The sequence below is a fragment of the Convolutriloba macropyga genome, chromosome 5, assembly GCF_964194025.1.
Source record: "Convolutriloba macropyga chromosome 5, txConMacr16.3, whole genome shotgun sequence".
Classification (NCBI taxonomy): Eukaryota; Metazoa; Xenacoelomorpha; order Acoela; family Convolutidae; genus Convolutriloba; species Convolutriloba macropyga.
The window spans coordinates 22,817,034-22,841,809 of NC_134472.1; the positions used below are offsets into that span (position 1 = coordinate 22,817,034).

At 40.6% G+C, this 24,776-nt stretch overlaps 1 protein-coding gene across 2 annotated transcripts in view; it reads left to right on the forward strand.

The window, feature by feature from the left end:
- Positions 1–24,776, forward strand: part of LOC142339250 (dolichyl-diphosphooligosaccharide--protein glycosyltransferase subunit DAD1-like) — a 277,073-nt gene that overhangs the window by 190,986 nt on the left and 61,311 nt on the right. The window lies entirely within an intron of this gene.

Genomic DNA, 24,776 nt, shown 5'->3' on the forward strand with positions numbered 1-24,776 from the left:
GTAGTGAACCAAGACACTTATTCTCTGCGGTTTCTAGTTAGAGTCCATTTATGCATACAGAAAAGTCACTGGAGCCCACACAGTTGTCAATTTGTGGTGCTTGAGGCGTACGCAGTGCGCAGAAATCCAGCTACGGTAGTTCAGTATGTCTATGAGAAAACAGACTGGATAAGCTTCTCAAGCGCAGTTTTCCAAGAAAAAACAGAAAAGATGGATGGTCATGAGGGCATTTGAGGAGTATCAAGTCATATTTGAAGAGGAAATCTTGAAGAGTCGCAAGTTTTCATGCATTCAGAATTACCTAAGAAGCATCCAAAAACAGCAAAGAGTTCCAAATACAATGCAATACAAAGGCGAAAGAACTGCAGATGATAGAAAGAAATGTGAAATGTTCAACCATTTCTTTGCAAGTGTCTTGACTCAAAATCACCAGATCACTCAAGACTCAGAAGTTGATGCTGCTCAATTGAATGCTCTTAGAATCTCCCATAAGGATGTCGAATCTGTCCTCACCTCCCTAGACGTACCGAAAGACAAAGGGCCTGACAACATCGGCAAGATAATCTTGAAAAATCTTCCATGTATGTCAAAGTTTTCAATGATTATTTTCCAAACTTGTATAAACAAAGGCAAATGTCTACAGCTGTACAAGAAATGCGGTTTGAGTCCAATTTTTAAGGACTGAGATAAATCTGACGTTGAACAATATTGACCAATAGGCCTGTTGTGCAACATATCCAATGTTTTTGAAAGAGTTGCGTTCAACAAAAAATGCAACTTTCTGCCCACTGTCCACAAACTTAAACAATCCACAGTTTGGTTTTTGAAGGAACCGCTCGGCAGTATAACAACTGTTCCACCTTGTCGACGAACTTCACAATAATTATGATTCCCAAGAAATTAACAATTACATGTCCGGTATCTCGATTTCCGAAAAGCTTCCGACTCAGTTCCTTATCAACAACTTGTCGACAAATTGTCTCAGTACTGATTAGGAGTAAAACTACTCAGCATGATAGGTAGTTACTTGTCGCATTGACTTAAACGCGTAAAGATTTGTGACGCCTAATCTCCATACATTCAGGTCACATGTGGTACTCACTCCACAAGGGTCTATACTGGGTCTCCTGTTCTTTATCGTTTAGGTGAACGACCTGTGTATTTTAGTTACCCTCACCATTCTTTATTCATAAGCAGACGACTTCAAATGACACCAATGACACAAATACGCTCCCTATGTTTGAAGCTGGAAACTAGGTCTGAAAGTTGACTCCAAAACAAATCCTTCTCTTGGAGACTAGCTTCATTCGTAGGTGCGTAGCAGACAACAACAGCTAGATTGGCTCTCCTCCGAGCCGCGAACTTGACGTAGCAAATACGTTCACTTAGAGCCACTTGTTCTACGATGCTGTTTATCAATGACTTCTTTACAGCAACGCCCATTCCTCCTTGTCTCGACTTTACACCAGACAACCACGAGTCAGACAGGTAGAGCTTGTGGTCTCCTAGATCAATTTCTTGCTCCTGCAATCTCGTCTCCTGCACTCCCAGAATATCCAACTTGTATTGCGCCAGATCCATTTTCAAAGCCTCTAAAGATCCGGCTTGGGTCAGTGTTCTGACGTTTAAAGTTGCAATTCTGAGTTGGTTCCTCGGGAGATTCTTAGCACCCCTTACCCGGGACTCGGGGCCATGGTTGAATGTACTCATTGCTTTGGTGTTTGAAGGCTGAGATACGACTAGTTGCGCCACAAACTAGAAGACCAGTGCCTCGTTAGCTCGACCATGTGAGCGGAGAGCCGCAGCACATGACCTACCCCCAGGGGACACCACGTGGAGGTGAGGTTGGATTTTGTCCCCCACTACTACTACTACTACTACTACTACTACTACTACTACTACTACTACTACTACTACTACTACTACCACTACTACTACTACTACTACTACTGTTTCAACACTTTAATTCCAAATATGAAATAAAGGCACGGTTGGCAACAAATACAAATACAAATACAAATACAAACAAAACAAGAAGAGTTATTTGTTTGGTTATTCTGTGAAGTGCTGTACGACGAAATTGTTGAAGGCATTCTTTGACCCGGTTGCTGCTTTCTCCTGCAATCTGGTGAACGATACTTTGTTTCGTACACAGTCTCCTTCGATTTGACTCATCCACGTTTTCCGTTGCCCCCCAGGAGCGCGTCTGGCATGGGCGTATTGATCGGGCGGGTCCCAATCGAAGGCACTGCGGGCTAATCTTCCTGGTTCCATTCTCTGGATGTGACCGTACCATTTTATCCGTTTGAGCATGATCATCGTGGATAGTTGGGGCATTCGCGATCTTGACATAATTTCATCGTTCGTTGCTTTCTCCAGATATGACGCACGTAGAATTCTCCGAAGACAACCACAGTGGAAACTCTCAAGTTTTCTCTCCATTAATTTCGAAAGAGTCCAAGTCTCTGAGCTGTACAGCACGGCTGATAAAACGAGTGCTTTGTACAAATTGCACTTGAGGTGCACGCTGAGTTGCTTGCTCTTCCAGAGATTTTGGAAGTTAGCAAACCGTTGTCTACCTTCTGCAAGTTTGCAATTGACTTCCTGGAGGTCTCCATGCTTGAGGCTGACATATGATCCGAGATACTTGAACGCTTCTATGTTTTCAAACTCGTTTCCGATAACATCTTGTACTTTGCAGGAAAACACGCGTGTGGCAGCTGCTTTAGGTTTGCCACAGTATCTCGATTGGTGAACTTTTCGGCCATTGACTGTTTTGAACTTCCTTTCACACTTGTCACAGGTGAGGCTCGCCTCTAGTTGCTCGAACTTTGACTTGTCGACGACAATCTTTGACAAACCGGCTTTGCAGAATCTTGTTTGGTGCACTTTGCGTCCGGTAACTGTACTGAATTGCCGCTGACAGTTCTGACATCTTAAAGACTCTTGATCAGCCACCGCTGACCCACTCTCATTTTCTAGCGACTCTAAATCCGCTACTGCAGATTGTTGTTGTGAAGCTACCAACGCTGGCTTAGCCTCCGCTAAGCTTTTCAATCTGAGCTTCCGGCCATCTTGTGTTTCGAACCAGCCCGCTTTCTTTTTCGTTCCCAGCAGCACCTCCGTGCCGATGGTTAGTCGTGACTGGCTAGATGTCTCTGCCAGGAGTCCTAGTTTGCCTTTATGTGTTCCAGTGAGTATCTCCACGTTCTGTTGAATACTAGGCACTGCAACAACATTTGGGCTGTCGCATTTTACGCCCATATTCTTTGTTTTGGCCACATTAATCTTCAGACCAGCGGCTTCCGCAAGGGCCTCGATTCGATGTAGGTTTTCTTGCACCTCACTGTCTGAGACCCCCACGAGAGCAACATCATCAGCAAAATCTAAGTCAGCCACCAATCTCCCAATGTCTAATCCTCCATGCACCGAGTTAGCTAAAATGTAGTTGATGACAAGGCCGAATAGGATTGGGGACCACACATCACCCTGCCTAACGCCTGTTCTGACATCAAATAAGCGTCCCTTCTCACCTTCGGCTTTGACTCGACATTTGAATCCATCATAGCTGTTTCTTATGATGTTTATCACTTTTTGCGGCAGACCATAGTGTTTCATTATCTGGTACATCTGCTCACGATCGACAGAATCGAATGCCGCTCGAAAGTCTATGAAACAAAAGCTAATATCCAATTGAAACGCCATTGATTTCTCTATTATTTGACGCAGAGCAAAGAGTTGATCGGCGCATCCTCTGCTTTTTCTGAAGCCGCACTGCTCTTCTCTTAAGACGCGATCCACTGAATCTTTGCATCGATTGAGAGTAACGGAAGCGAACACTTTGCCTGGTACTGACAATAGAGAGATCCCTCGGTGGTTCGAACACTCTGACCTCTTTCCTTTACTCTTGTATAATGGGACAATTTCTGCTACCTTCCAGTCATCGGGCAGAGCTTCCGTCGACCAACATTTATCTATGATGTCCCAGAGCCACTCGACAATACCCTTGTGTGCTTTCAACATCTCACAGGAAATGTTATCGGGTCCACTTGCCTTGCCATTCTTCAACCTGCGGACAGCTTCAAGCACTTCTTCAAATCGAATTGGGCTCAGGTCAATCGGCAAGCTTTCAGCTGCTTCTTCGGGATCCAATCTCGTACTGCAACTGAATGTTGAGGGATTCGGGAGTTGACTAAAATGTTCCGTCCAGCGTTCAAGTCGTTCCTCTTTCGTCCGTAAGTTGACGCCAGTGCTTGAAACTAATTTGGTCAACTGGGGCCTCCAGTTTCGGCAAATCTGCTGTGATGCCCCAAAAACCTCCTTTAAGTTGCCTCTGTCCGCGAAGCTCTGCACTTCTTGGCCTTTGCGTTCAAGCCATGCCCGTTTGTCTGCACGTAGAGCTTTTCTGACTTCCTTACAGCAGTTTGTGAACTCTAACAGCGCCTCCGCGCTGCTGTGTTTCTTTAACTGTAGATCGGCTCGTTTCCGGATAAGTTCCAGAGAATCTGGAGAAATCCAAGGTTTGTTCACTCGCTTGTCCGGAAGGAGGCATTTCACTGCTGCTTGGTTCAGGGCTTTTCGAAAATTGTCCCAAGACTGCTCTGTATTCTCGAAATCGCCGCTCTTATCAAGATGTAACTTGACCTCCTGCGTGAATAAGTCACGCGTTGTTTCATCTTGCAGCTTTGCAGAACTGATTCTGGGCGTGAAGCATGACTTTTTAGACAAAAGTTTCATAGATACTTCCGCAATGACCAGTTCGTGATCGGTAATTGTGGTTTTCCCTCTTCTGGACCTCACATTCGTCAGACATCCTCTGTATCTCTCTGCAAACAGAATGTGATCCAGCATCTTTTTTCGACAACTCGGATCGGGAGGGTTGAAGGTGTACCGATGCACTTGTCGATGCTGGAACCATGTACCACCTACGAGCAATTTGTGTGAAGTGCAAAATGATAACAACTTTTCAGAGTTTTCATTTTCTTCACCCATTCCAAACGGGCCTCTGCAGCTCATGGTGTCATTCAACTGGTGTCCAGGCTCTGCATTGAGGTCACCGATGACACAAATACGCTCCCTATGTTTGAAACTGGAAACTAGGTCTGAAAGTTGACTCCAAAACAAATCCTTCTCTTGGAGACTAGCTTCATTCGTAGGTGCGTAGCAGACAACAACAGCTAGATTGGCTCTCCTCTGAGCCGCGAACTTGACGTAGCAAATACGTTCACTTAGAGCCACTTGTTCTACGATGCTGTTTATCAATGACTTCTTTACAGCAACGCCCACTCCTCCTTGTCTCGACTTTACACCAGACAACCACGAGTCAGACAGGTAGAGCTTGTGGTCTCCGAGATCAATTTCTTGCTCCTGCAATCTCGTCTCCTGCACTCCCAGAATATCCAACTTGTATCGCGCCAGATCCATTTTCAAAGCCTCTAGAGATCCGGCTTGGGTCAGTGTTCTGACGTTTAAAGTTGCAATTCTGAGTTGGTTCCTCGGGAGATTCTTAGCACCCCTTACCCGGGACTCGGGGCCATGGTTGATTGTACTCATTGCTTTGGTGTTTGAAGGCTGAGATACGACTAGTTGCGCCACAAACTAGAAGACCAGTGCCTCGTTAGCTCGACCATGTGAGCGTAGAGCCGCAGCACATGACCTACCCCCAGGGGACACCACGTGGAGGTGAGGTTGGATTTTGCCCCCACTACTACTACTACTACTACTACTACTACTACTACTACTACTACTACTACTACTACTACTACTACTACTATTACTACTACTACTACTACTACTACTACTACTACTACTACTACTACTACTACTACTAATACTACTACTACTACTACTACTACTACTACTACTACTACTACTACTACTACTACTACTACTACTACTACTACTACTACTACTACTACTACTACTACTACTACTACTACTACTACTACTACTACTACTACTACTACTACTACTACTGTTTCAACACTTTAATTCCAAATATGAAATAAAGGCACGGTTGGCAACAAATACAAACAAAACAAGAAGAGTTTTTTTCTTTGGTTATTCTGTGAAGTGCTGTACGACGAAATTGTTGAAGGCATTCTTTGACCCGGTTGCTGCTTTCTCCTGCAATCTGGTGAACGATACTTTGTTTCGTACACAGTCTCTTTCGATTTGACTCATCCACGTTTTCCGTTGCCCCCCAGGAGCGCGTCTAGCATGGACGTATTGATCGGGCGGGTCCCAATCGAAGGCACTGCGGGCTAATCTTCCTGGTTCCATTCTCTGGATGTGTCCGTACCATTTTATCCGTTTGAGCATGATCATCGTGGATAGTTGGGGCATTCGCGATCTTGACATAATTTCATCGTTCGTTGCTTTCTCCAGATATGACACACGTAGAATTCTCCGAAGACAACCACAGTGGAAACTCTCAAGTTTTCTCTCCATTAATTTCGAAAGAGTCCAAGTCTCTGAGCTGTACAGCACGGCTGATAAAACGAGTGCTTTGTACAAATTGCACTTGAGGTGCACGCTGAGTTGCTTGCTCTTCCAGAGATTTTGGAAGTTAGCAAACCGTTGTCTACCTTCTGCAAGTTTGCAATTGACTTCCTGGAGGTCTCCATGCTTGAGGCTGACATATGATCCGAGATACTTGAACGCTTCTATGTTTTCAAACTCGTTTCCGATAACATCTTGTACTTTGCAGGAAAACACGCGTGTGGCAGCTGCTTTAGGTTTGCCACAGTATCTCGATTGGTGAACTTTTCGGCCATTGACTGTTTTGAACTTCCTTTCACACTTGTCACAGGTGAGGCTCGCCTCTAGTTGCTCGAACTTTGACTTGTCGACGACAATCTTTGACAAACCGGCTTTGCAGAATCTTGTTTGGTGCACTTTGCGTCCGGTAACTGTACTGAATTGCCGCTGACAGTTCTGACATCTTAAAGACTCTTGATCAGCCACCGCTGACCCACTCTCATTTTCTAGCGACTCTAAATCCGCTACTGCAGATTGTTGTTGTGAAGCTACCAACGCTGGCTTAGCCTCCGCTAAGCTTTTCAATCTGAGCTTCCGGCCATCTTGTGTTTCGAACCAGCCCGCTTTCTTTTTCGTTCCCAGCAGCACCTCCGTGCCGATGGTTAGTCGTGACTGGCTAGATGTCTCTGCCAGGAGTCCTAGTTTGCCTTTATGTGTTCCAGTGAGTATCTCCACGTTCTGTTGAATACTAGGCACTGCAACAACATTTGGGCTGTCGCATTTTACGCCCATATTCTTTGTTTTGGCCACATTAATCTTCAGACCAGCGGCTTCCGCAAGGGCCTCGATTCGATGTAGGTTTTCTTGCACCTCACTGTCTGAGACCCCCACGAGAGCAACATCATCAGCAAAATCCAAGTCAGCCACCAATCTCCCAATGTCTAATCCTCCATGCACCGAGTTAGCCAAAATGCAGTTGATGACAAGGCCGAATAGGATTGGGGACCACACATCACCCTGCCTAACGCCCGTTCTGACATCAAATAAGCGTCCTTTCTCACCTTCGGCTTTGACTCGACATTTGAATCCATCATAGCTGTTTCTTATGATGTTTATCACTTTTTGCGGAAGAGCATAGTTTTTCATTATCTGGTACATCTGCTCACGATCGACAGAATCGAATGCCGCTCGAAAGTCTATGAAACAAAAGCTAATATCCAATTGAAACGCCATTGATTTCTCTATTATTTGACGCAGGGCAAAGAGTTGATCGGCGCATCCTCTGCTTTTTCTGAAGCCGCACTGCTCTTCCCTTAAGACGCGATCCACTGAATCTTTGCATCGATTGAGAATAACGGAAGCGAACACTTTGCCTAGTACTGACAATAGAGAGATCCCTCGGTGGTTCGAAAACTCTGACTTCTTTCCTTTACTCTTGTATAATGGGACAATTTCTGCTACCTTCCAGTCATCGGGCAGAACTTCCGTCGACCAACACTTATCTATGATGTCCCAGAGCCACTCGACAATACCCTTGTGTGCTTTCAACATCTCACAGGAAATGTTATCGGGTCCACTTGCCTTGCCATTCTTCAACCTGCGGACAGCTTCAAGCACTTCTTCAAATCGAATTGGGCTCAGGTCAATCGACAAGCTTTCAGCTGCTTCTTCGGGATCCAATCTCGTACTGCAACTGGATGTTGAGGGATTCAGGAGTTGACTAAAATGTTCCGTCCAGCGTTCAAGTCCTTCCTCTTTCGTCCGTAAGTTGACGCCAGTGCTTGAAACTAATTTGGTCAACTGGGGACTCCAGTTGCGGCAAATCTGCTGTGATGCCCCAAAAACCTCCTTCAAGTTGCCTCTGTCCGCAAAGCTCTGCACTTCTTGGCCTTTGCGTTCAAGCCATGCCCGTTTGTCTGCACGTAGAGCTTTTCTGACTTCCTTACAGCAGTTTGTGAACTCTAACAACGCCACCGCGCTGCTGTGTTCCTTCAACTGTAGATCAGCTTGTTTCCGGATAATTTCCAGAGAATCTGGAGAAATCCAAGGTTTGTTCACTCGCTTGTCCGGAAGGAGGCATTTCACTGCTGCTTGGTTCAGGGCTTTTCGAAAATTGTCCCAAGACTGCTCTGTATTCTCGAAATCGCCGCTCTTATCAAGATGTAACTTGACCTCCTGCGTGAATAAGTCACGCGTTGTTTCATCTTGCAGCTTTGCAGAACTGATTCAGGGCGTGGCTTTTTAGACAAAATTTTCATAGATACTTCCGCAATGACCAGTTCATGATCGGTAATTGTGGTTTTCCCTCTTCTGGTCCTCACATTCGTCAGACATCCTCTGTATCTCTCTGCAAACAGAATGTGATCCAGCATCTTTTTTCGACAACTCGGATCGGGAGGGTTGTAGGTGTACCGATGCACTTGTCGATGCTGGAACCATGTACCACCTACGAGCAATTTGTGTGAAGTGCAAAATGATAACAACTTTTCCGAGTTTTCATTTTCTTCACCCATTCCAAACGGGCCTCTGCAGCTCATGGTGTCATTCAACTGGTGTCCAGGCTCTGCATTGAGGTCACCGATGACACAAATACGCTCCCTATGTTTGAAGCTGGAAACTAGGTCTGAAAGTTGACTCCAAAACAAATCCTTCTCTTGGAGACTAGCTTCATTCGTAGGTGCGTAGCAGACAACAACAGCTAGATTGGCTCTCCCCCGAGCCGCGAACTTGACGTAGCAAATACGTTCACTTAGAGCCACTTGTTCTACGATGCTGTTTATCAATGACTTCTTTACAGCAACGCCCACTCCTCCTTGTCTCGACTTTACACCAGACAACCACGAGTCAGACAGGTAGAGCTTGTGGTCTCCGAGATCAATTTCTTGCTCCTGCAATCTCGTCTCCTGCACTCCCAGAATATCCAACTTGTATTGCGCCAGATCCATTTTCAAAGCCTCTAAAGATCCGGCTTGGGTCAGTGTTCTGACGTTTAAAATTGCAATTCTGAGTTGGTTCCTCGGGAGATTCATAGCACCCCTTACCCGGGACTCGGGGCCATGGTTGAATGTACTCATTGCTTTGGTGTTTGAAGGCTGAGATAAGACTAGTTGCGCCACAAACTAGAAGACCAGTGCCTCGTTAGCTCGACCATGTGAGCGGAGAGCCGCAGCACATGACCTACCCCCAGGGGCCACCACGTGGAGGTGAGGTTGGATTTTGTCCCCCACTACTACTACTACTACTACTACTACTACTACTACTACTACTACTACTACTACTACTACTACTACTACTACTACTACTACTACTACTACTACTACTACTACTACTACTACTACTATTACTACTACTACTACTACTACTACTACTACTACTACTACTACTACTACTACTACTACTACTACTACTACTACTACTACTACTACTACTATTACTACTACTACTACTACTACTACTACTACTACTACTACTACTACTACTACTACTACTACTACTACTACTACTACTACTACTACTACTACTACTACTACTACTACTACTACTACTTAGACGTTTTACGTCGCTGCTAGGATTTGGTCGGTAGTCGACGATCCTCGCGGGTAAAATTTATAGTTAGACCATCCATGCTAAAAAACAACGGAGATGCATAAGTGAACCGAACCGGAGGTTCGCATGACAGTCTTGGTCTCTAACGATCAGAAAAAATTTTCTGAATACACACTGTTTCGGAAAACCGGTCTAGTGTAGCAGAACCCTAAGTAGTCGGGCATTTTCTGTTTTCGACGTTTCATACCGTGAAAATATTTTTTTTTTGAAAAGTAGGTTCTGAGTCGGTATTGGGTGTTGGGAAACCATTTTTTGTCAGTGTGTTGTACTCCTTGTCTAGTATATCATCTGTTTTTGCGTTTTTAGATCAATCGTACTGGGAATTCAAGTTTTGCAGGGTTTTGCCCATTAGCAGCAGGATCCTCTCTCTTTGGGCAACCTTTAGTGTCTGTGCAATACATATTTCATATTTCAGAGTTGATTTGATGGATGATACAGTTTGTACCTTCACGCCGGAACCCCCCGCGCATGAAATTGTTTTGAAAAGCCATGATTATATTGCTTCAAGTTCCCAAGTTGCTGGCCCAAGCACGTCAGCTCCCACTACTAAACGAAAGAGGTCCGAACTAGCAACACCAACTCCCAAGAAGAAGACGAGGAATTGTGGAAATCAGGAGAATGATAAGGACAGCCAGCTAGACTCTCAAATAAGTGCACACCGTACCCCGTATGGCCGCTTGCAATACAGTAAGTTTTTATTTAGTGAGATCAGACTTCGTTGCTATATATATACGGTATCCATTCTGAGTTTTTTTTAGCCGACCCGATATCACAGGCTTCTGATCTTGACGAGATCCAACATTTGGATAGTCCCCGAGTGCTTCGTGTGACAAAGAAGTCCCGCTGTTATGTGTGCGGAAGAAAATTGGCCGAAATGGCACAGCACTACCAGAAACCCACTACCACTACACTGAAATATACTTTTCAGTATTTGGCAAATGTTTCAGATTCCCCTGATCGTTTATTGAATTTTGAGTTGCTCTCCGATAGGATTGAGCAAGTTAACAGCACTTTGGATGTGAAAGGAATCCTCTACTACCACAATCAGAGCTTCTACGATCTCATTTTTAGCCAACAGCGAAGTTATCGTGGACGCTTGTCTTTGCTTCGTGCAAGCCCTTTTGGCTTGTATTTTTGCCACCCATTTGTCCATCTTGAACTGTGTAAGAAAAGTAGAGTCGATGGCATCTACGAAAGTCGCTGTGCTACAAGTGGTTAGAAGGAGGGAAACACAGTGAAAAAGTGAGACGAGACGCCGCTGCTAAATTCACAGATATCATCACCACAGTGGCGAGAGGGGAACACTGCTGCAAAAAAAGCATTGCAGATTGTCCATATACAATGTACTTGCTGTTCCTAGTGCATTTTGGAAGTTTAAAAACATAAAAACGCTAAAATTTGAAGAATTTTGTACATTTTCTCAACTTAAAAATTTGTACTTAAATCTTTGAAAAAAATCACTTTTTTCAACTTTCAGACCTCTTCCATGGCAGGAAAAGGTTGGTATTGGTCCCCTGAGAGAAGCTAGAACAATTTTAGTACCAAAGTTTATGACCAAAACAACTAGTTGAGGCTGGAAAATAAGCATTTATCAGCGCGGTCTGCTCTCACTAGTACCAGAACTCCCAGATCAGTACTTTTTCTCAGATAGTGTTGCTAGTGTTGTTTTTTCAACCTAATCTCATACAGTAGTCACATACGAGTCTTTTTGGATAAATTGCATGATACAGGAACCCTTTGATAGGTAATGATGAGCGAATTAGAGTTCACCGGCCATTACTTTTTTTGACTACTAACTCAGGCCACCCCCCCACAGTGCCTAAAACAAAACCAATCGAAGTTTTCAATAGCGCCCTAGATCTTTCACTAGCAACCACGTTGATTAAGCCATATCAGTTAACTCCAAGAAAACGGGTTTAAAAATCTCCTGTCATTGCAGGTTTAATTAGGCATAAGCGCTACAGCTATTCTTGCTTCCACAGCTCTGTCCTATTGTTTCCAATGTGCCTAAATAGGCGTATGGAGTCGAAAAAATACCCTAGTTACTGTTAGCAGTCTCAAATTTCCCCTTTTTTGGGGAAAAAGGCTCAGGAACGATTTAGCAACAAAAATTTAGCACGGACCCCGCTGCTAGCCTACCTTGATTTTTAAATGAGTCAGGAAAAGGATAGAAAAGGATCAAGGGGAGACGTTAATTCAAATGTTGGGGCTACATCTTGTTTTCTATTGAGATCAGAATTAGAGACCAATATTTAAAGTGGATAAGTGCAAGAAGGGGGGTGACTACCCAGTAGTGGCTATCAGTAGGCTACGTGATCAATTTTTTGATGAATTTTTGTGTCAGGTGTCACTGTTATTAGTGAGCACAGATTTCACTCAGAGGCTTGTAGAAACTTTTTATTCTTTCTTGCAGTGTCCATACAGGTAGGTTGTACCTCTAGACAGTGAAAAACATGTTGTGAATCAACAACATGTTGAAAATGAGAGAAGTTTTTATCTTCAATATTAGCAGTAGGCTCCTCTCTCTTTCCACAACCACCGCTATGTAGGTACCACAAATAATGATTTTAGATACCTAGTTCCTATACTAGGATGTCTTTCTAGGCCAAAACAATGATATTGGTGCAAAAAAAAAGTCATCCAAAATGTAAATTGGGAATCTCACACACGTATAAGCACTAGCAGCGTGGTCTGCTCACCAACCTACTACTAAAAAGTTAGCCCATCTTTATAGCTTGAAATTTGAAAAAGCCGAAAACACAAATTGTAGTGGTGCTAGAGAGCTTTCAGAAAAACTTTAGATCACTTTCAAGAGCCTTAGGAATGTGCAGAAATCAGCCTATGAAAAAATATTATCACTCACGTCTGTGCTAAAAAGGGGTGTAGCAGCTAGGTCTGATCACCCACGATATTAGGGTCCACTACTAGGCCGGTAGTGGGCATTTTTCCGTCCGGTAAGTTAAATGTTAAGGTCTTATCTAATAGTAGCGATGTCGAGCTACCCTCCCAGCCAGGTTTCCGCTGTCTAAGGCCCCTAGTCTAGGCTCTGCACATAGGACGTAGTTGATCATACTGAGGAGCGGCGTCTGGGACACCCGCTGATACGGACCCCCGCTGCTCCGAATAGCACGAAGGTCCCGCGCCCATACTACTGCTACTACTACTACTACTACTACTACTACTACTACTACTACTACTACTACTACTACTACTACTACTACTACTACTAATACTACTACTACTACTACTACTACTACTACTACTACTACTACTACTACTACTACTACTACTACTACTACTACTACTACTACTACTACTACTACTACTACTACTACTACTACTACTACTACTACTACTACTACTACTACTACTGTTTCAACACTTTAATTCCAAATATGAAATAAAGGCACGGTTGGCAACAAATACAAACAAAACAAGAAGAGTTTTTTTCTTTGGTTATTCTGTGAAGTGCTGTACGACGAAATTGTTGAAGGCATTCTTTGACCCGGTTGCTGCTTTCTCCTGCAATCTGGTGAACGATACTTTGTTTCGTACACAGTCTCTTTCGATTTGACTCATCCACGTTTTCCGTTGCCCCCCAGGAGCGCGTCTAGCATGGACGTATTGATCGGGCGGGTCCCAATCGAAGGCACTGCGGGCTAATCTTCCTGGTTCCATTCTCTGGATGTGTCCGTACCATTTTATCCGTTTGAGCAAGATCATCGTGGATAGTTGGGGCATTCGTGATCTTGACATAATTTCTTCGTTCGTTGCTTTCTCCAGATATGACACACGTAGAATTCTCCGAAGACAACCACAGTGGAAACTCTCAAGTTTTCTCTCCATTAATTTCGAAAGAGTCCAAGTCTCTGAGCTGTACAGCACGGCTGATAAAACAAGTGCTTTGTACAAATTGCACTTGAGGTGCACGCTGAGCTGCTTGCTCTTCCAGAGATTTTGGAAGTTAGCAAACCGTTATCTACCTTCTGCAAGTTTGCAATTGACTTCCTGCAGGTCTCCATGCTTGAGGCTGACATATGATCCGAGATACTTGAACGCTTCTATGTTTTCAAACTCGTTTCCGAGAACATCTTGTACTTTGCAGGAAAACACGCGTCTGGCAACTGCTTTAGGTTTGCCACAGTATCTCGATTGGTGAACTTTTCGGCCATTGACTGTTTTGAACTTTCTTTCACACTTGTCACAGGTAAGGCTCGCCTCTAGTTGCTCGAACTTTGACTTGTCGACGACATTCTTTGACAAACCGGCTTTGCAGAATCTTGTTTGGTGCACTTTGCGTCCGGTAACTGTACTGAATTGCCGCTGACAATTCTGACATCTTAAAGACTCTTGGTCAGCCACCACTGACCGACTCTCATTTTCTAGCGACTCTGAATCTGCTACCGCAGATTGTTGTTGTGAAGCTAACAACGCTGGCTTAGCCTCCGCTAAGCTTTTCAATCTTAGCTTCCGGCCATCTTGTATTTCGAACCAGCCCGCTTTCTTTTTCGTTCCAAGCAGCATCTCCGTGCTGATGGTTAGTCGTGACTGGCTAGATGTCTCTTCCAGGAGTCCTAGTTTGCCTTTATGTGTTCCAGTGAGTATCTCCACGTTCTGTTGGATACTAGGCACTGCAACAACATTTTGGCTGTCGCATTTTACGCCCATATTCTTTGTTTTGGCCACATTAATCTTCAGACCAGCGGCTTCCGCAAGGGCCTCGATTCGATGTAGGTTTTCTTGCACCTCACTGTCTGAGACCCCCACGAGAGCAACATCATTAGCAAAATCTAAGTCAGCCACCAATCTCCCAATGTCTAATCCTCCATGCACCGAGTTAGCCAAAATGTAGTTGATGACAAGGCCGAATAGGATTGGGGACCACACATAACCCTGCCTAACGCCCGTTCTGACATCAAATAAGCGTCCTTTCTCACCTTCGGCTTTGACTCGACATTTGAATCCATCATAGCTGTTTCTTATGATGTTTATCACTTTTTTCGGCAGAGCATAGTGTTTCATTATCTGGTACATCTGCTCACGATCGACAGAATCGAATGCCGCTCGAAAGTCTATGAAACAAAAGCTAATATCCAATTGAAACGCCATTGATTTCTCTATTATTTGACGCAGGGCAAAGAGTTGATCGGCGCATCCTCTGCTTTTTCTGAAGCCGCACTGCTCTTCCCTTAAGACGCGATCCACTGAATCTTTGCATCGATTGAGACTAACGGAAGCGAACACTTTGCCTGGTACTGACAATAGAGAGATCCCTCGGTGGTTCGAACACTCTGACCTCTTTCCTTTACTCTTGTATAATGGGACAATTTCTGCTACCTTCCAGTCATCGGGCAGAACTTCCGTCGACCAACACTTATCTATGATGTCCCAGAGCCACTCGACAATACCCTTGTGTGCTTTCAACATCTCACAGGAAATGTTATCGGGTCCACTTGCCTTGCCATTCTTCAACCTGCGGACAGCTTCAAGCACTTCTTCAAATCGAATTGGGCTCAGGTCAATCGACAAGCTTTCAGCTGCTTCTTCGGGATCCAATCTCGTACTGCAACTGGATGTTGAGGGATTCAGGAGTTGACTAAAATGTTCCGTCCAGCGTTCAAGTCGTTCCTCTTTCGTCCGTAAGTTGACGCCAGTGCTACTACTACTACTACTACTACTACTACTACTACTACTACTACTACTACTACTACTACTACTACTACTACTACTACTACTACTACTACTACTACTACTACTACTACTACTACTACTACTAACCAGCATAATGAAGACTGGCTCATTAACCGTAACTACATTTAAGCAGTTCGTCAAAAAAATCTCGTCAAAAAATATATTGCCATTCACAGTGCCCAACACACACGCGGGGTTTGAAGTCTGAATCCCGAAGGTGAATTTCTGTCTAACATAACTGACCAATCCGACCATTAGAGTGGATTTTCATCGAAAGAATTTAACTTCAAATTGGTTAGCTTTCACTACTGCTCGGCATATTGCGTTCGGTTGGTTCCGGCAGACGATTAAGATTAAAACAATCTCCACTCTTGAGTTAAGTACGGTTTTTTCATCAAAACTGATTGGTTGGTATTTGTCGTTTCCGTGTTTCGCATAATCAAAGCTTTAATTTTTAAATTGGCCGACTTATCTGTTTTGTTGTGCCAGCAGAAGGAGTCTTTGCTCCTTAGATTTTTCCAATTCAAAGGCGATCACTTTCCTGTTCTGATGTGGACACCATCAACAGAACATTAAGAGCTTCCATTCTTTATTCCAGTTTGTTTGCACCTTCCTCTTCCAAATGATTTCCTTCCATCTCAACCTCTTTTTGTTTCAATTCATATTCAAGCTTCCTCTAACGCATTTTGGAGTAATTTGGCTTTTCTAGACCTTGCAAGCATCTCTGATTTCTTTGAACTCTGTTTATCGAAGACGCCTTTGACCAGTTGTTTTGATTTTATAATTGTTGATTGTTAGCAGAGCTTGATTTTATTTTTGTTGATTGTTAACTGAGCTTTGGGAAGTCCTACATATGGATCCAGAGACTTTATTATTGAGCTTTGCAGCTTTTTTGTGGAGATGTTTCTGATTCTGCTGATCCGCCATCCTTTATTGATTGTGGATATATGGCAACCAAATAGTTTCTAGCTTGATGATTATCGTTCTCGGATTTTAGGTTGTCGGTAGAATTTCGGTTTGTTAAAGATATCAGATCTTTTGACAAGCAACTCGTCTGAGCCAATATCGGATTGTAATATCTGATGATATACTTTTTTAACTTTGCTAGGCCGATCCTTGCTCTTGATCAATTCCCAGCCTTCTCTTATCTTCAGCTAAATCTGCTTTATGCAGTGGTTGATTAGACCTGCAATCTTCTCTGATTTCTTCTAATTGTTTTGCTCTAGACCTGCAAATTTCTCTGATTTCTTTTAATTTTCTTTATCGAAGACGCTTTTGACCCGTTGTCTTGATTTTATTTTTGCTGATTGTTAACTGAGCTTTGGGAAGTCTTGTAAATAGATCCAAAGCTTTATCTTTCGGCTATGCAGCATTTCTTTGGAGATGTGTCTGATTCTGCTGATGCGTCATCCCAGATTGATCGTAGATATATGGCAACCAAATAGTTTCTAGCTTGATGATTATCGTTCTCGGATTTTAGGTTGTCGGTAGAATTTCGGTTTGTTAAAGATATCAGATCTTTTGACAAGCAGCTCGTCTGAGCCAATATCGGATTGTAATATCTGATGATATACTTTTTTAACTTTGCTAGGCCGATCCTTGCTCTTGATCAATTCCCAGCCTTCTCTTATCTTCAGCTAAATCTGCTTTATGCAGTGGTTGATTAGACCTGCAATCTTCTCTGATTTCTTCTAATTGTTTTGCTCTAGACCTGCAAATTTCTCTGATTTCTTTTAATTTTCTTTATCGAAGACGCCTTTGACCCGTTGTCTCGATTTTATTTTTGCTGATTGTTAACTGAGCTTTGGGAAGTCTTGTAAATAGATCCAAAAACTTTATCTTTCGGCTATGCAGCATTTCTTTGGAGATGTGTCTGATTCTGCTGATGCGTCATCCCAGATTGATCGTAGATATATGGCAACCAAATAGTTTCTTGGTTGATGAGTTATTGTTCCCGGATTTTGTGATGAAATATTGTTCCCCGATAATAGGTTGTGCAAATCCCCTGAGTGATTTTTCGAACCATGTAGATTACGATTGCATTAGGTGTTGTGTTATCAGTTCAAAAACAAATTGTTCAGCTCTGTTGAATTATAAATTTGTTCACTGGAACTACTCTATTAATTCTCGTCGACTAATCAAGCAATGCTCTTAGTTTTGGTTAATAACTCTAATAAAATTTCAAATTGAGCCCAGAAAGTTTATAAACCTATTGACTGCTCTCACATTATGTCTAAAAACATCTTAGCGGGATCCTTCTGTTTTATAATTAAAAATCTAACACAAACGAGAATGGGCCTTTTGCCCTTAGCGGATTTGAATTTTCAGTCAAAATGTGGGTCTTTTGGTAATTACTAGGGCGAAAGCCGTAGAGACGGCGTACATCTTTTGGAAAATTTTTTTTTTGTTGGAAAAACCCAAATTAGTGAGCTGTAAATTTATCTTTAGCCACCTATCACTTTCAACAAACTGAGTTGAAATCGGTCGTCTGGTAAAAAAAAATAAATTTTGTCGGCCTAATATTTAGATTTCAGAAATTGTTTGATCTCCTTTCTCTTAAAGAGCATGAAAAATTTACTGCTCAAGTGAGATTGAGAAAATCCGCAAATTTTATTAATTTTACTTTCAAAATTTAAGGTTTTCTGCCCCTCTCTCGTTGCGATTTTTTTCAATCTATTGTGTGCTTAAATGTCAATTCTCAACCGTTCATTAGATGAAACAATTTATGTCGACATAACTACCAAATGGCCCTTTTCCATGCAAAATTGACGCTATGAGTTAATGGATAACCATGTAGATACTCCATAGACTTTTTCAAATATGCGTTTGGATTTCGGTGTAGAATTGACGTAATATTTGTAAAAAACACTTTGCGGAAAAATTTAGTGCTGAGGTTGAGATGAGCTCAGAAGAAACCAAAAAAATATAAAAATGCTCCATCTGTCATTAAAAAAATGGTTTGGAATAACAGCGCCGTAGAGTGCGGAAAATGTGAGAACGGGTATCAGTTAAAATGTTTAAAAAAAACCTGAGGAGCAATAAAAAAATAAGCAATGTTGTCTGGAAATGCTTTGAATGTGAAAACTCACCAATTGATAATCAAACTAGAAAATTAAAACTGTTTGAAGCTATGAAAAGGAAATAATTTGTAAAGAAAAAAATGAAACCGTTAATTTGCTTTATCTAGGAAACAATTTGAATAAAAATTTCGAGTTTAAATTGAAAAAATGGGTTAAAAAACAAACTAGCCTTCATGGATATGGCAGTCTACGTTGATGAACAAAAACAAATCTATTGTAAAAGAAATTAAGAGCCAGCAGACACTGGACAAATTCTAAGTTTTCTTAGCTGTGCCCCCTCTAGCATATGATAAATATTGTAGAGTTTAATATCTGTAGGCTTTTCTAACATAAAGTTGCAAGGCTTTGACGAAGCCCTAAAAATCACCGAACATATAGAGTCAAAAACTCCGTATCCAGAAGATTGGTCGTCAAAAAATTTTTCTTGCAAAATCACAATTTTTGAACTGTAAATCCATTTTTAGCTACCTATCACTTTCAACAAACTGATTTGAAATCGGTCGTCTAGTTTTCAAAGGTTGTTTGATTCACTTTCTCTCAAACTACATAAATTTACAATACCAAATCGACGGTAAGATATGTTTATAGTTTCACGTTAGTAGGGCTGTATTTTACAGCTCAAGTGAGATTGAGACAATCCGCAAATTGAATCCATTTAATATTCAAAAACTTATGTTTTCCGCCCTCTCTCGTTGTGAATTTTTCAATATATAGTGTGCTTACATGTCAAATCTCAGCCGTTCATTAGATGACACAAACTATGTCAATATAACTACAAAATGACACTCTTCCATCATGCAAAGTTGACGCGAGCTGTTGATGACACTGTACAAATTCTAAGTTTCCTTAACTGTGCCCCCTCTAGCATAAGACAAGTATTGTAGAGTTCAATATCTGTCGGTTTTTCTAAAATAGACTGGCAATATTTTGGCGAAGCCCCAAGTAATCACCGAAAATATAGAGTGAGAAACTAAGTATCCAGAAAATAGTCGTCAGGAAAATTTTGTTTGGAAAAGCCAAACTTATGAACTGTAAATCCACCATTAGCCACCTATCACTTTCAACAAACTGCTTTGAAGTCGGTTTTTGGTCAAAAGAAAAGAAAATTCGTCAACCTAAAGTTTGGATTAAAAAGGTTGTTTGATTTATTTTTTCTCAAAATACATAAATTTTTAATACCAATTGGACGGAAAGATATATTATCAGTTTCACTTTGGCAGGACTGTATTTTGCTCCAGTGAGATTGAGACAATCCTCACATTGAAGCTATTTTACATAAAATATTAAGTTTTTCGCCCCTCTCTCGTTGTGATTTTTTCAATCTATAGTGTTCTTACATGTCATTTCCCCGGTTTAGAATTGACGTAATATTTGTAAAAAAAAACTGCAGAAAAAAACAGTGCTTTTGAAGAAAAACTTATTGCTGAAGTGAGCTCGGGAGAAACAAAAAATTTTGAAAAATGCCCCATCTGTTTTTAGGAAAATGGTTTCGAATAACAGCGCTCTCGGTTGTGGAAAATGTGAGAAATGTTATCAGTTAAAATGTCAAAAATATACGTAAGGAGCAATGCAGAAAAATGCGCAATGTTGTCTGGAAATGCTTTGTTTGTGAAAACTCACCAATTGATAATCAAACTAGAAAATGAAAAAAATTTGAAAGCTATTTAGAGGAAATAATTTCTAAAGTAAGAGATGAACATTTTGATTTGATTCAACTGAGAAAAAATTTGAAAAAAAAGTCAACCTTACAATGAAAAAGTGGATTAAAAAACAAACTAGCCTGCATTGATATGGCAGTCAACGTTCATGAACCTATCACACCTTCAACAAACTGATTTGAAGTTTGTCTTCGGGTCAAAGAAAAGGAAATTTTGGTCTAATTAATGTTTACGTTTCAGAGGCGGTTTGACTTCCTTTCTCTTAAAATAGATGAAATTTCATTACCAAATTGACGATAAGATATATTATCAGTTTTATTTTAGAAGGACTGTATATTACTGCTCAAGTGAGATTGAGACGATCCGCAAAATGTGTCTCTTTTACATTCAAAAACTTACGTTTTCCGCCCTCTCTTGTTGTGAATTTTTCAATCTATAGTGTGCTTACATGTCATTTCTCAAGCGTTGATTAGACGAAACAATCTATGTCAACATAAATACAAAATGTCACTCTTCAATGCAAAATTGACGCGAGTTGATGGATAACCATGTAAATGCTCCATTAAATTTTCCAAATTTACGTTAAGGTTTTGGTGTAGAATTGACGTAACATTTTTTAAAAAAATTACCAAAAAATTAGTGCTATTTGAAGCTAAATTTAGTGCAGATAATGAGATGAACTCGGGAGAAAAAAAAATTTGAAAAATGCCCCACCTGTCATTAATAAAATGATTTGGAATAATACCGCCGTCAAGTGCGGAAAACGTGAAAACTGGTATCACTTAAAATACACGCAAGGATTAATACGAAAAATTCGAGATGTTGTCTGGAAATGCTTCGAATGTGAAAACTCACCAATTGATTATCAAACTAGAAAATGAAAACTATTTGAGAGCTATGTAGAGGAAATAATTTGTACAGTAAAAGATGAACTGGTTGATTTCCTTCAACTAGGAAATAATTTGAATAAAAATTTCGAGGTTAAAATGGAAAAATGGAATATAAAACGAACTAGCCTTCAAAGAAATGGCAATCTACGTTGATGAACAAAGATAAATCTATTGTAAATGGAATTAAAAGCCAGCAGACACTGCACAAATTCTATGTTTCTTTAACTGTGCCCCCTCTAGCATAAGACAAATATCTGTCGGTTTTTCTAAAATAGACTGGTAATACTTTGACGAAGCCCCAAGTAATCACCGAAAAAATAGAGTGAGAAACTAAGTATCCAGAAAATAGTTGTCAGAAAATTTTTGTTTAGAAATTTGTGAACTGTAAATCCACCTTTAGCCAACTATCACTTTCAACAAACTGCTTTGAAATTGGTTTTTGGTCAAAAGAAAAAAAAATTCGTCAACCTAAAGTTTGGATTTGAAAAGTTGTTTGATTTACTTTTTCTCGAAAAACATAAATTTGCAATACCAAATCGACGGAAAGATATATTATCAGTTTCCCGTTAGCAGGACTGTATTTCAATGCTCAAATGAGATTGAGACAATCCGCAAACTGAATCTATTTTTCATTAAAAAATTAAGTTTTCCGACCCTCTCTCGTTGTGATTTTTTCAATTTATAGTGTGCTTACATGTCATTTTTCCGGTGTAGAAGTGACGTAATATTTGTAAAAAATACATGCAATGAATACATAAAAAATAGTGCTTTTGAAGAAAAACTAATTGCTGAAGAGGAAGTGAGATCAGGAGAAAAATAAAATTTTGAATAATGCCCCAACTGTCATTAGGAAAATGGTTTCGAATAACAGCGCTGTCAGGAGCGCAAAATGTGAGAACTGTTATCAGTTAAAATGTCAACAATACACGTAAGGAACAATACAAAGAAAATAAGCGATGTTGTCTGGAAATGCTTTGCTTGCGAAAACTCACCAATTGATAATCAAACTAGAAAATGAAAACAATTTGAAAGCTGTGTAGAGGAAAAAATTTGTACAGTAAAAGATTAACCTTTTAATTTGCTTCAATCAAGAAAAAATTTTAAAAAAATTCGAGCTTACAATGGAAACGTGGATTAAAAAACAAACTAGCCTGCATGGATATGACAGTCTACGTTAATGAACCTATCACCTTCAACAAACTGATTTGTAATTGGTCTTCTGGTCAAAGAAAAGGAAATTTTGTCCAACTAATGTTTAGATCTCAGAGGCTGTTCGACTTCCTTTCTCTTAAAATAGATGAAATTTCATTACCAAGTTGACGGTAAAATATATTATCAGTTTCATTTTAGTAGGACTGTATATTACTGCTCAAGTGAGATTGAGACAATCCGCAAATTGTATTTATTTTACATACACAAATTTATGTTTTCCACCTTCTCTTGTTGTGAATTTTTCAGTCTATAGTGTGGTTACATGTCATTTCTCAACCGTTGATTAGATGAAACAAACTATGTCAACATAACTACAAAATGTCACTCTTCAATGCAAAACTGACGCGAGCTGTTGATGGATAACCTTGTAGATGCTCCAAATAGTTTTCCAAATATACGTTAGTTTTTCGATGTGCAATTGCAATAATATTTGAAAAAAAACCATTGCAGAAAAAAGTACTGCTATTTGAAGAGAAATTTAGTGCTCGGATGAGATGAGCTCGAGAGAAACAAAAAATCAAAAAGGCCCCAACTATCATTAGGAAAATGGTTTGGAATAACAGCGCCGTCGAATGCAAAATGTGAGAACTGTTACCATAAAAAATTTCAAAAATATCAGTAAGGACCAATACAAAAAATAAGCGATGTCGTCTGGAAATGCTTTGAATGTTCAAACTCAGCAATTGACAACAAAACTAGAAAACGAAAAATATTCGAAACATGTAGAGAGGATATAAATTGCATAGTAAAGGTTGACCTGTTCATTTGCTTCAACTACAATGAAGTTTACAATAAAAAAGGACTAAAAGCGAACAGGCCCTCCCGGATATGTCAGTCTATATTGATGAACAAAAAAAAATTCCTTGTAAACGGAGGCAAAAGCTAACAGACACAGGAAAAGTTCTAGATTTCTCCTATAGCATAAGAAAAATATTGTAGAGGTTACTATCTATAGGTTTTTCTGATCAACAAACAGATGACAATAGTTTGACGAAGCCCTAAGAATCAACGAAAATATAGCTTGAAAAACTAAATATCCAGAAAATTGTTCGTCAGTCCTTGCTAATCACAAAAATGGAAAATTTTAGCTGAAATGGAAAAGACAACACCGAAATGCAGTTCAAACAATCAATTAAAGCAGAAGGACATGCTTACACTTTTCCTACAGCATAGGGGCCAATTGACCAATAGACTTAAAGAAAAACTACAAAAAATAACGCACCTCAGAGTGATCTACATATATTGGAAACTAAAAACCTCCTTACCATCCTTTTCTAGTCTTAACCGGAATCTAAAGTTGCAAGTGTTATAAAACGTACTCCGTGTAATTACATTTAGGAACGAAATATGACATCAATTATTAGTTGGAGAGCTCAGTTGAGCTCAGCTTTCACAATAAAGATGGGTCCAAAAGATGTCATCAACTGACTTTTCAGTCGTGCATTATTATGTTGCAAAATAATGAGTAAGTTTGTGCTACGCCTAATCATGGGATGGGATTGGTTTGTTTTTGGAATAGCAGGGCTGTCGGGTTTGAAAAATTTGAGAACCTTTATCACATGCAATGCCAAAAATAAAACTAAGCAGAAATAGAAAAAAAGGGAACGTTGTTTGGAAATGCTATCTAGAGGCTTTGCTGATCAACAAACAAAGGACAATAACTTGACAAAGCGCTAAAAATCAACGAAAATATAGCTTGAAAAACTAAATATCCAGAAAATTGTACATCAGGCCTTGCTAATCACAAATTTGGAAAATTTCAGTTGAAATTAAAAAGATCGCAAAAAGAACACCGGAATGCAATTTAAACGATAAGTTGATAAGTTGAAAAAAAGGACATGCTTACACTTTTCTTACAGCATAGAGGCCAATTAAGCATTAGACTTAAAGAAAAGCTACAAAAAATACCGCACCTCATAGTGATCTACACAAAACGAAAACTAAAAACCTCCTTACCATCCTTTTCTAGTCTTAACCGGAATCTAAAGTTGCAAGTGTTATTAAACGTACTCCGTGTAATCACATTTAGGAACGAAATATGACATCAATTATTAATTTGGGAGCTCAGTTGAGCTCAGCTTTCACGATAATGATGGGTCCAAAAGATGTCATCAACTGACTTTTCAGTCGTGCATTAATATGTTGCAAAGTAATGATTA